The 13,693-nt window shown below is 34.8% G+C and overlaps 1 pseudogene; it reads left to right on the top strand.

Moving 5' to 3' along the window:
- Positions 1–5,899: 5,899 nt before the first annotated feature.
- On the top strand, positions 5,900–9,780 carry LOC112771732 (purple acid phosphatase 4-like; annotated as a pseudogene).
- Positions 9,781–13,693: the final 3,913 nt, after the last annotated feature.

Here is a 13,693-nt window from a genome sequence, read left to right as displayed (position 1 = left end):
AATAATTCGAAATAACATGTTTCGATTTACATATGGTTTGTTGCACATAGTAATTCGAATTGGGCTGTTTCGAATTATATACAATGTGCGCCCATGGTTATTTGAATGAGACTCATTCAATTTACTACGAGTATCAATAAATAGAATTCGAATTGAGCTCATTCGAATCACAAATCAAAAACCCAAACACTCCAACATTCGAAAAATCTGCTGATGGGGGATAACCCAGACCATCTTTATCGTTTGGACAGAGTTGTCCATATTACTGGTGTCATTAATGAAGAGGTTAGTGCATATATTTTTTTTCCAAAAATAATATTAAATGTTTTTTTTGTATCTTTTAATGCTAGTCATTATTTACAATTGTTAAACTAGATAGAGTGGTTAATTTAGTAACTTAATAATTTCTAGAGGTTTGACGGAACAAGTTCTAATTTGAATAGCGATTACAAATAAGCAGAAGAATATGAGTAGTAAAGATATATGTAATGAAACTTGTTAGAGTAAGAGTAGTGATTGGAATCTATATTGTGATTTGGATTGTTAGTAAAGAAAGTATGGGTATTGACTTGATGTTTTACTTAGAATTCATGTGACTGGATTAAGTAAAATTTTTTATTAATATTAAACTTATTTTTATTAGGCCCACTTTGTACTGAACCCTGTGTCGGATACTATAGGTCTTCACGCTTAACACGACCTCCTCTTTATCCTGAAACTGCTGACCAATCTGAAATTCCGCTAGTCCTCCAGTATCTTGTGTATTTCTGGCACCAAATCTAACAGGTTCGCCAGGAATCCCCTACTATCTCATGGCATCTAAGTCCAAATTTGAAAAGTGCAGGAGGTACTGCTGAGTTCCTGAATTAGATGATCCACCACCCCCAGCTGGATTACTGCCTGCTATGTCATCACCACTATCATCGGCAATGATATCCGGCTCCACATCATCATCGTCGTCATCATCCCGCAGTACATCGTCTATACCATCCGGTGTTCCACCCTGTAATGAAACTGGCACCGTATCAGTAATACCTACTTCGTCACCATTGCGGTTTAGATCAGCTGCGAAGGATGGGGAGGCAACCAACATTGCCTCAGGTGCAATCACAGGCACGGATGAAGACGCACCAACAGGCCTCGAACTAGAACAGGCTGCCGTTGCTGGAACTTGGGAATTCCAGTTTGAACCTCCTGAGCTGAAGACCATATCTACAAGCTTGGCCAACAGCTTAGGGGTCTTGACCTCGAAAAACTGCTGACGACAATGGAATAGAACTTCCAAACCTTTGTCACTCCCTATGACAAACGAATCGTATTTCACATCATCCCGCAAAACTGAAATCAGAATTCTATAAAATAACTTCTCAACCCGTTTCACGCCTTGCAACCCCAGTTTTTGGATTATATCATTCAAGAACTTAGTGAAACTCTTTGAAGGTTTCAAAAAAAACACTAAGGGGATCCTTATCAGTAAACTTAATTTCAGAACATGGTTTTTTTCTTAATCGACCCTTTATAGTGCACCAATATTAGAAAAATATCCTCACTAGTTATTGTGTTTTACTATCATAAGAAATTTACGTTTATATCATATTTATATAGATTGGCCTCATAGTAAATCGAATTCGCCTAGTTCAATTTACGTATGCATGGTAATTTGAATAAGCCCATTTGAATTATATAAGGACAAAACCGAAGATGTCATCCAGAAATAGCCTATTCGAATAAGCCCATTTAAATTATAAAAAATAATCCCATTTAAATAAAGGTTGAGGACATTATAGTGCACGCCCCACCTAGCTAGTGCATCTGAGCTCAAACCGAAGATGTCATCCTCTCAGAAACTTCAAGAGGAGACTAAGGACGAGCAATTCTCACAGTTCTTGAAAATTTTTAGAAAATTGCAAATTAATATTCCTTTTGCTGAGGTGCTGGAGCATATGCCTCAATATGTTGAGCCCATTAAGGGTTTGCTCTCTAAAAAGAAGACCCTAAAGGGAGATAAAATAGTGGTCTTGATTGAGGAATGCAGTGCATTAATTCAGAGTAAATTGCCAAAGAAGATGCCAGATCTAGAAAGCTTTCAAATTCCATACAATATTGGGAACACCAATTTTGACAAGGTCCTGTGTGATATTAGTGCATGCATCAACTTAATGCCTTTGTCTGTGATGAAAAAGCTACAAATTCAAGAGGTTCAGCCAACAAGATTAGCATTGCAGATGGCAGATAAATCTTTGAAGTAGACACATGGGATAGTGGAGAATGTCATGTGGTCAAGATTGGAGAGTTATTCCTCCCTACATATTTTGTGATTCTAGACATGGGGGAGGATGAAAGTGATTTTATAATCCTAGGAAGACCATTTTTAGCCACTGGGAGAGCTCTGATTGATGTGGAAAAATAAAAATTGGTTCCAAAGATGCATGAGGACTACTTGGTGTTCAAAGTTTTTAAACCATTACATCACTCTGATGAAGGAGGCACTTGCATGAAAGGTGGACTCACTAACCCAAGTCCTCAAGAACCCTTGACTGATGCAAAGCAGAGTTCATTGTTCAAGCCTCCTTTGGTGGGAACCAATAAAATTCTTCCTGACATCAAACCTAAGTTTGGTGTTGAAAGTGCATCATTCACCAAGGAGAGAGGTCCCAAGAAGAAGGTACCTAGGGGTTGGAGAAACAAGAAGATCTCCACTGAGGATTTTTCACCCAGAATGAAGGTGGTATTCACTAAGAGCCCCATCCTGTCTCATATAGTGAACAGAATCCTGTCTCTTGAGCACATTGAGTTAATTCATGATAGCACAGGAAAGAAGTTCACAGTGAGAAGTGAAGAGCTGAGTCCCTATGATCACTCCCTCCCTAATGAGAGCTCATCGTCAAACTAGTGACGGTAAAGAAGCATTTGTTGGGAGGCAACCCAATACCGAGTATCATTTGTTTTTTTTCTTCGTTTAATTTGTTTTTCTTTATCTTCGATTTTCATTTTTTCTTATTTTTTTTATAGTTTTTCTTGGTTTAATTTTGTTTGTGGTCATGTAAAGTGTGTAAAACAGGGACAAGAGGACTCTGAAGGAGAAACAGAATACTCTGGAGAACATGGAACTCAAATGCATTGGCGCTAAACGCCAGCTAGGCGTTTAGCACTGAATTTGGCAACAAGGAGCTGGCATTAGACGCCAGGGAGGGCGTTTAACGCCCAAGATGGACAAGCATAAGCTGGCGTTAAACGTCAGGTGGGCCCACAAGAGGTATATTTTTCAAAATCACCACACCCCACAAGGGCGCTAAATGCCAGTTGAGCATTTAGCGCCATGACTCGTCCTTTAAAAAAAAAGTGCAAATTCTGGCGTTAAATGCCAAGGTTGGCATTTAGCGCCAGTAACGCCAGTTTCGAATTTGGAGAAGAGGCTTCACCGTTACCAACGGTCCCTTCCCCAAACCCCTTCCCTTTGACCATTCAAACCCTATTCCCTCTCACTCCCTACCCATCATTCCATCCACATATATTTTCCACTTTTTCATACACCTATCAACATTTCCATCACTCAATCAAATCCCATCAATCTCTCCACATTCATCTTTTCCATATTCACCTACCCTTATCACATTTACCCAAATTCAAATTCAATTTCCCTCCCACTCTCCCTCTATAAACGAACCCTCCCCCTTCCCCACCTATAAATACCCCACTCACTTTTTACTTTCACCTCACCACCTTTTACTATCTTACTTCTTACTATTACTCTTTCCTACATACTTCCATTCTCTCTCCTTCATTTTCCTTTCCATCCCCCATTCCTTAATCCATCATAGTCGTTACCCACCAACCCCCTCACTTCATACATCTTCATTTTTAACATTTTTTTTCACTATTCCTCACCCCTTTTACTTCTTTTCACCATTATTTCTATTTTTTTTTTTGAAGACAAGCAAAAACTTTAAGTTTGGTATTGGAATGCTCTGTTTTCCTTCATTTTTATCATCCATATGACACCAGAAACCAAAGAATCCTCTTCAAGGAAGAGAAAAGAGAAGGCTCCCACCTCCGGTCCTTATGATTTCACACGGTTCTTCTTTAAGACCGACGAGGATCACTTAACGACATAGTGAGCAAAAAAAAAAAGTGATCCTCGAGGTCTTCTTTGATCTTCAGTCGGAGAAGTACCCGAAGATCCGGAAACAGATTTTGAGGAGGGGTTGAAAAGTTCTTACCAATCCCGTGACTGATGTGGGTATGCTGATGGTCAGAGAATTCTACGCCAATGCTTGGGTGACTTACAAGCATGCACAAGGCATGAACCCGAACCCGAAGAACTAACGCACTATGGTTCGAAGAGTGATCATGGAGTTTAGTCCAGAGAGGATAAGAGAGATACTTCATCTGCCGCATCCAGAGATGATCCTCACTCTTATGGCAAACTGTTATTTCCCACTAAAGTTTTCTGTTTTCTTTTTCATAAATCTAGCTTTTGATTTGAATATTTTCTTGATTCTCCTATAAAGATAATATTTTAAAACTATTTTGATAGTTTATCCGATTTAAAAATTTGTAATAAAGTTTGTTATATCAGATAAAAAAAATAATTAGCTTTTTACTTATAAAAAAATATTTTGCAATACATCTTACATAAAAAATGGTTAGTAATAATTTAAATATTTTTATCTTTAAATTTAATTATAAATTTTAAATAATAAAAATATTAATTAAGAATTTAGTGAAAATATAAGATTTAATAAATAATTAAATCTAATAAATACTACAATAAATGTCCATTGGAATTTTTTTACGATAACTTTAGTGCCATATTATGTTTTGTAGCAGCCAAGTACCGTTAGATTATTCTACCGGTAAGTCCAACGATATGCTTTTTTTATATTCTTTTTTATTTTTTGCAATATTAGCGCACAATTAGTGGTCAAATAAAAAATTTTGTTTACAAAATTAGGGCACAAATTCAAAATTACTAATGATTTTATTAAATATCAAGGGTTTGAATATAATAAAAAGTCAAAGAAGTAAAATACAATGAAATAGATATTAAGGTCTCCGTCAATGTCGCCTCACACTCCTACGACTTAGACTACACATATTAAAACTAACTAATAAAATAAATAAAGTAATAATTAATTCATGTAATAATTAACAAAGATTAGCAAATTATATACTAGCCTACTTTTCGTATTCATAAAAATTGCCGATCCATTGGTATACTTCGACGACCTCGACGAAGTCGTGTTAGTTTTGTTCGTCAAATAGCGACGCTTGAATAGAGAAGGAGAGAAAGAGTCGCGGCTGACGATGGAGGGAAAAGGAAGAAGGGACTGGTTTTGGTCAGGAGGAGAGGAGGCGGTGGCGGCAAGAACACAGTAGTCTTTGGTTTTTACTTGTTATTATAAGTGTTTAACTGTGAATAAAATAATTTTATTTTTTTAATCCCTTTCCAATAAGAATAACTCACGAGACACAAGTAGTTATTACTTATTACTAGTTTAGTTATGAGAGTTAAATAAGAATAAATGATTGATAGCGGACAAATTTAATTTTGTTGTATTTGTAAGATGACCAAGACAATACACATATATAAAATCAGAATTGCTTAGGATGTTATCTTGAAAATAATTATTGCATATATAAAGGGATAGATGAATGGTGAAGAGATACAGAAGTGATCTGTTTGAGAGGCAGTTGTATGAGTAGACTTTCATTTTCTTATCCCAATCAGGATAGATATATAATTAAGCACATGGAGTTTGGAAACAAACAACAATGGTGATTGGTGAAATTGATTGTTTATGGTAATGTATGTGTGTTGGGCCCACGCATGCAGCAATAATTGGATGATCATGACGACATGGTAAGTGCTTCACCGCTTTCAACATGCAGCTAAACCAGATGGCTCTCTCACCCTCTTTGTCATTGGTGACTGGGGACGAAGAGGCACCTACAATCAAGCTCAACTTGCATTTCAGGTACATTTCCTTCATATCATTGCATCATGCATCCAATATAACTGCTTTATAATTATATTATTTTACTTGGGAGGCACGGAGCCAAAAGTATACTAAAACATCTTTATTAGCTAATTAATTAGGATATTAGTCAACTCTAGTTAATTATAATGTGGATTGTAACAAAAAATTTAATAAGGTAAAAAATAATTTAATTATTCTATTAGTCTTTTATAATTTTATCAAATTTATAATTAAATTTTTATATTTTTTTAATTAATTAAGTACCTACAATACTTTTAATTTTATAACTAAGCCAAAAATGTTAAAATTAATAAAATATTTCTCTCAAAAAATATATAACAAAAAATCTAATTAGATTTTTAATTGTGAATACCTTCAATTTGCAAAAATATTTCATTAACTCTAATATTTTTTATACTAACAAATATCTAATTACAAAATTAAAAATAATATAAGAATTTAACCGAAAGAAAAAAAAAGTATATAGACCTAATGGTAAATTTAATAAAATTATAAATATTATCAGAATAATTAAATAAAAGAAAACTCACAACCTTACCCAAATCTAACCCTATTTTCACTTTCCACTATTAGTTACAGTAAATTTAAGAAAAAAAAAAAAACAAGTGCACACATTTTAAAAATTTTTAAAATCGTTTTAAAAATTTTAAATTCATTTTAAAAATTCTAAAATTCATTTTAAAACTTTCAAATTCATTTCAAAAAAAAAAAAAGAAAGATAAAAAAATAACAAAAGCGAATCCAATTTTTTTTTAAATTCCTAATAAAAAGAAAATTCGAAATCTAAGAAAAATTTAAAACTATTAAAAAATTATCCAAAATTCAAAAAAAAGAAACATCGAAAATATGAGAAAAAAATTCGAACTTAGGATAAAGAAACATCCAAAATTAAGAAGAAGGAGAAAACATAAGATGAGAAGGAACCAAGTGAAAAAATATAAGATAAGAAGACACTATATTTAACTCAAAATATTAAAATGTCAAGTTAATAAACATCTTATCTTAAAAACTTCTCATTATCTTGTTTTTTTAATGTGGATTAATTTTTACACTACTCACACTTGTTACTGAACGTAGAGTTGACAAAATTAGTTGGTATCCTAATTGATTTTCTAAACTTTTTCATATATACTAAAATGATCCGATATTATATTTTTAATTATCGATTATTTTATTTTATATTTTTAATTATTGTTAGAATAATTGAATAATATTATGTCTAAATATAAATATTATATACACAAAATTATAAATGTTAAATTTAATAAAAAATTATATTTTAATTGCACACTAAATGTAACCGCTCAGACCACCCGCTAGCACGATATTGTCCGTTTTGGCATACAAGCCTCACGGTTTTGCCTTTGACGATAGGAATGAAAGCCAAAACCCCCACATTGTAAGGTTTCATATCGGTTGGGAGGGAACGAAGCATGCCTTATAAGGGTGTGGATATTTCTCCTTAGCATGACGCGTTTTGACGAGTAAGTGTGGGGGATTCGGCTATCATCTCTATTGTCAAAGACAAAACCGCGAGAACTGTTACACTAAAATTAACCAGGGACTGATGTTAATATACTCATAACATTTTTTATAGTTATTTTTAGGTCTGAATTATTATCATTATCGGTTTTAATTTTATAACGTTATTAGCAATTGATAATTAATTTCATGAGAGTTGAATTGGAAAATAAAACCTAAAAAAATAACAATAAATGCATTATTATTGGCAGATGGGTATTGTTGGAAAGGAATTGGACATCGATTTTGTGATATCAACAGGCGATAATATTTACCCGAGTGGTTTAAAAGGAACAGATGATGCAGCCTTTGACTATTCATTCACTCAAATCTATACTGCTCCAAGCTTGCAGAAGCTATGGTACACTGTGCTGGGTAACCATGATTACAGGGGAGATGCTCTGGTTCAGCTGAGTCCTGTTCTTAGACACATTGATAAGAGATGGATATGCTTGAGATCTTATGTTGTGGATGCACAGGTAGCTGAGTTTTTCTTTCTTGATACAACTCCCTTTGTGGACAAGTACTTCACTCAACCTCCACAACATACATGTTTATGATTGGAGAGGAGTATTGCCTAGAAACCGATACATTTCCAATCTCCTCAGGGACCTTCATTTCGCTCTCAAACGATCAAATGCAAACTGGAAGATTGTGGTGGGTCACCATACTATTCGAAGCGCCGGCTTCCACGGTAACACACTAGAGCTTCAAAACCTTCTTCTCCCTATTCTTCAGGTACCATATATACCTACATATATATGTATGTAATGTACCTTACTCTATTAAATATAAGCATGAACAAGTGTTTGAGGAAATGATGATTTCAATAAATGGCGGATTACTACAATGGGTAATACTAGAAGGTGGCTACTCCAATGAAGATTTTATGATTGTCATCATGTGAAGATATTTCATTTTGACCATTAGATAATAGATTGTAGGGCTTGATTTTATTTGAAGTAAAAGTGTTATCTTTATTTAAAGTGTTGCTAAACAAATAAGTTACACTTTTTAAACAAAGATTATCATGAAAAAATATTTTTGGCATCTTCACGGGAGTAGTTGCCATACTAGAAAGACAAAAACAGAAAAAAAGTTTAGAATTTACTTTATTAAGTTTGGACTGCTTCTGGCTTATTCTTTTTTTTGTTACTAAACATTTTCGTATTGCAAATGTGGCCTGTTCTGTTCTCCAAATTAAATTCCAAGTTCTTTCATTTTAGTAAACAAATACATAAGACAACATAAAACATATATATTTATTATTTAAAAATGATGAATCGGGTTAGTGGTTACTATTATATATATGCTTATTTACCTAATGCAGATGATGTTTTGCAAGGCTATAAATAATCTGCAATTGCTTCATTAACCGCCAAATTCTTCTTTTTATTATTGTTTCTCAGGAAAACAACGTTGATCTTTACATAAATGGACACGATCACTGCCTACAGCACATAAGCAGTCTTGAAAGGTTTGTTATGTATTAATCATAATAAACTTGTGCCTACTTGCATATACCTGTGCTTCACACATATTTTCATTTGAAAGGGAAACGAGGAATAATATATACGTTGGAATTAAACAAAATTATAGTATAATAATAGATATGTATGTGCATGAATTTCAGCAGTCCAATCCAGTTTTTAACTAGCGGTGGTGGGTCAAAGGCATGGAGGGGTGTCATGAACTGGTGGAAGCCAGAAGAGATGAAGTTCTATTATGATCGACAAGGATTCATGTCTCTTCAGCTTATTCAAACTCAATTACATATTGCATTCTATGATGTCTTTGGCAATGTTCTACACAAATGGACCACCTCTAAGCACATTCATTTTTCAACCGTCTGAGCAACTTCAAACAGTGGTTCGTTTGGTTTCATATTTACCTACTAAATATGTAGTATTAGTATATGTACTTGAATCTATAATAATCCGTTACAATATATTTTCTTAAGAGAAAAAAAATGATATTATATATATATTATGTCGAGCTTTTCGTCTGATCTCACAAATCAACCGAAGATAAGGTTAAGTGTTCATATATTATGGTTCATGATTGGGACAGTATGATTCTATATGATGTATATGCTAGTAATTAATTGTTAGCATGTAGTGCAAAATTCTGTCCATATTGTAATCTTAATCCAAACACACATATTATTGTTGAATTAAATTTCATGCATAATATGTATTATGTTTATTTGGACACAATTTAATAAAGTATATAACAATTACAATAACTATGCTTCATCATATTTGTTCCACAAATCATAATTCCTTCTGCTTTTTTCAGACGAAGCCACTAAGACTCTGAATTATTTCTAGGATGAGTATTTTTGGTGAACACAATTTAATAAAGTCAAACATGCATTCAAAAGACAACTAGCTATTACCTATTACCGTTTGCGTTCAGCCCACAAATCATAATTATATATTTTTTTTAATGTCAATTAAATGACTGAAATGTTATAGAGTAAAGTATCGTTTTTGTCCCTAACGTTTGGGGTAAGTCCTATTTGTGTCTCTAACGTTTAAATCGTCCTATCTGTATCCCTAACGTTTATAAAAGTGATTCAATGTTATCCTAGACTAAATACCCATTTTGGTCCCTAAGGTTCACGCGATTACTCATTTTAGTTCTCGAGATTTAAAATTACCTATACTGGTCCTCCAGATTTAGATCCGGGCACCAATGTAGTCCCTCAGCCCTTTTTGGTGATGACTCAGCAAACGGAATGCCATGGTGGCATCCTCTCTGCCATGTTGGACCCTGCAATGGCTAGCTGAGGTGGTGAGGGTTGTATTTATACCCAATTTAGTCCCTAAAACCCTAATTTTCTCTCATTTATCTGAGTTACGATCTTCTTCAACTTCCGTCTTCCCTCCTATTGTCTTCTCATTCTTCTTTATCTTCTTCTTCTTGTTGTTGCTCATCTTGTCAAATCTTTGTCATTTGTCGCTATTAGTTGCAGCATCATGGTGGGTGGTGGAAACACCGCAGCTGAAAACTCGAATCATTGTCCTCCAACCAATAACTGGGCCAGGTCACAAAGCCGAAACAGAAGTGCGAGGGTGCCGGAATGGTGTGGGTGTGGTTATCGTCCAATTCTGCGATGGTCTGGAACAGAATCAAATTCAAACAAGCCATTTTTTGGATATCCCAATTATAATGTAAGTTAAATATATGATATTTTGTTAATTTGTTCTTGCCTACTTCATTTCATCATCTTTTATTGGTTCATTTCAGATAAGGAAAAAGACTTGGTGTGGTATGTTTGTTTAGGCTGACATTGTTTAAGAGGAAAGTGCTGGAATAGAAGATTATGATAGAGTCAATGGTAGAATGAAGATGAACCTAGCATGGAGGGTTGGAAGGTTGGAAAATGATGTAAGAAGTCAGAAATTCATGACCAATTTGTTGATGGTAGCTGTGTTTATGATGGTAGTGTTTCTGTTAGCGATGTGTGACAAATTTTGAAGAAAAATTATGGAAGGATTCATGTGTAATGTAATGTAATAGAATATGTATTTTGTAAAAATATTTGAATGGAATGAATAAAAAGTAATTGGTATTCCTGTGACTTACACATGATTCAACAAAACTGAGTTATATTTAAATAGGATTACAATAAGTAAGTTAAACAGCAAACTGGATTTATATTAAATTAGTTATCAGAGTTGAACAAAAAAGATGCATAACCAAGCATCATGAGTATTAACATCAAAAGATCCACTATGATATCAAAATAACCAGGACTGATCTTAGTAGTCATTGTCTAAATTTTAACAAAACATTAAAGGCCTAATGCCACATACTAATTTTCATAACCTCCCTAAACATATCTAACTAATTTCTTCAAGTCTTTTTCCTTGGTGCTTTGAAACCGGGAGTAGGCACAAACTTCATTAAACTTGCCATCCTTGATGTTGTTCCTGAGCTAGCACCCTGCAATGGATTGACTGTGACAGAACTCGGTGGTGGAGAACTTTTTCTTCTTGCCGGCAGCTTTGTAGGCCTTATATTTTCAGCAACCTATATCATGTAAAAATATTTAGGTTCCAAAGTTAAAATACAGTAATAGGTTATGATATAAAAATGGCATTTACATCTTTACCTGCTGAGAATCCTCTTGTTCAAAACAGGTAGGTTGAGACAAATCAAGTTCTACTTGTTGGACATCACTGGCTGCTGTAACAATAGGTGCTAAATCAATAGGTTGTACATTTCCTCCTTCACCTTGTTGGTTCGTTCCATCAGAGGTAGCAACGCATGTTTGGTCGGCTGTTGGATCTCCTCCCCCTTCGCCCTCTTTGTTTTTTGTAGCAGCCTCAGCCTCAGCCACAGCAGCAGCAGCAGCTGCTGCTGCTGCTGCATCAGCCAATCTCTTCTTTTTGCAACCTCTCTTGGTGTGACCTTTATCACCACAATAACTGCAAGTAAATTTTCCAAGCTGCCTTTTCAAATGAGTGTTATCATTGTTCTTAGTATCTACCCTCAATCTCTTGCCTCCTCCATGTTTTTCATCTGAATCCATTCTTCTTTTCATCTGTAATTTTCCTGGTGGCCGCTTAACCTTTGGTGCACGTGGCTTATTAAATTCTGAAACCTCCCACAGCGGTTGTCCAGGTATTGGATTTATGTGATGGTTATATGTTGCCTTGTATGATTCCATAGTTACTAATGGATGACAAAAATTTTCTGGGGGCTTATTCACCCTAGACAAGGCAGCACATGCATGTACACAGGGAATTCCTACAAGAATGCAGCAAGTATGAAAATATTTAGACAATAATACTAAAAGAAAGTAAAGTAGATTAACATTATAAATATTACCTGTTAGCATCCAGAATTGGCATGTGCATAAGTTTTTTCCCAAATCAACAACATGATTTGTGGGATATCCATGAACCTCAAATTTTTCATATCCATCATCTCCTGTCCATATGGGATGCCAGTTCTTGGATTCCTTCCTCACTTTCTCCAATCTACTCTTGATTACTGGTGGTAGTTTTCCAACATGATTGCTTAATTTTACCTTGTTTCTTGCAATGGTTCTCATGACAAACATTCGGACCTCTTCCAAAAGAGTAATGATGGGCTTTGCTCTTGCTTCTTTAATCTTGGAGTTGAGCACCTCACATGCATTGTTGCATATGCTGTCCAACTTTGGCTTATGACTAAATTGGCACTTAGTCCATGAATCTCTTGGCCACTTGTCTAGATATGTCCAAGCATCCTCGCTGATACGTTTGATCTTGTTCATGGTGTCCCTAAACTCTTGGAATGTGGTGGCTCGAGCACATTCCCATAGTAAACCCCTTAATTCCAAGTCTTTCCAGTTCTTGTTGAAGTTTCTCCACAAATGCCAGACACAAAATCGGTGATGCACTCTTGGCATCACCTCCTGCATAGCAGGAATCAGACCCTGGCACAAAAATCAATGTTGTAATCTCATATGCATAAGAGTCACCATAACAGTCCCTAATTATTATTATCGATCCCCATAATAGTCCCTTACTTTCAGTATGACTCCCCATAAAGGTCCCTCACATTCAACAATTATATACATAACAGTCCCTAAATGAACATTATTGTGCATCATGTCAGTCCAACTCTTATCACACAACAACAATACATAATATCAAGTACTCTAATCACACAAAAACAATATATAATATCAAGTGTATTAAGAATCATATGTATATCAAGAATCATATGTATGAAAATCTTATGTAACTGTTACCTTCTGCATGTCGGATATGAAACACCATCCATTGTCTTTATAGTCTCCTAAGTCTTGGTGAAGTAACTCAAGGAACCACTTCCAATTTTCTTTATTTTCTACATCAACAACTGCCCAGGCTATGACATATATATGATGATTGGCATCCTGCCCAACCGCGGATAGAATTTGGCCACCAAATTGAGTCTTGAGAAAGGCACCATCTAACCCAATCAACGGCCTACATCCAGCTTTGAACCTATCCTTACAACCACTTAAACATACATACATTTTATCAAATATCACTGTCCCATCTGGTTGAGGAATGGTTGCAATCTGGATAGTTGATCCAGGATTGGCTTTTAGCAATGTCAAACCATAGTCCCGCACCATCATGTACTGTTTCTTTTCATCACCATACACGATACCTCTTGCATCACAC

This window comes from Arachis hypogaea, chromosome 13 (assembly GCF_003086295.3).
Source record: "Arachis hypogaea cultivar Tifrunner chromosome 13, arahy.Tifrunner.gnm2.J5K5, whole genome shotgun sequence".
NCBI lineage: Eukaryota > Viridiplantae > Streptophyta > Magnoliopsida > Fabales > Fabaceae > Arachis > Arachis hypogaea.
The sequence above is the reverse complement of the archived record's forward strand: the minus strand, read 5'-3'. Positions and strand labels throughout refer to the sequence as shown.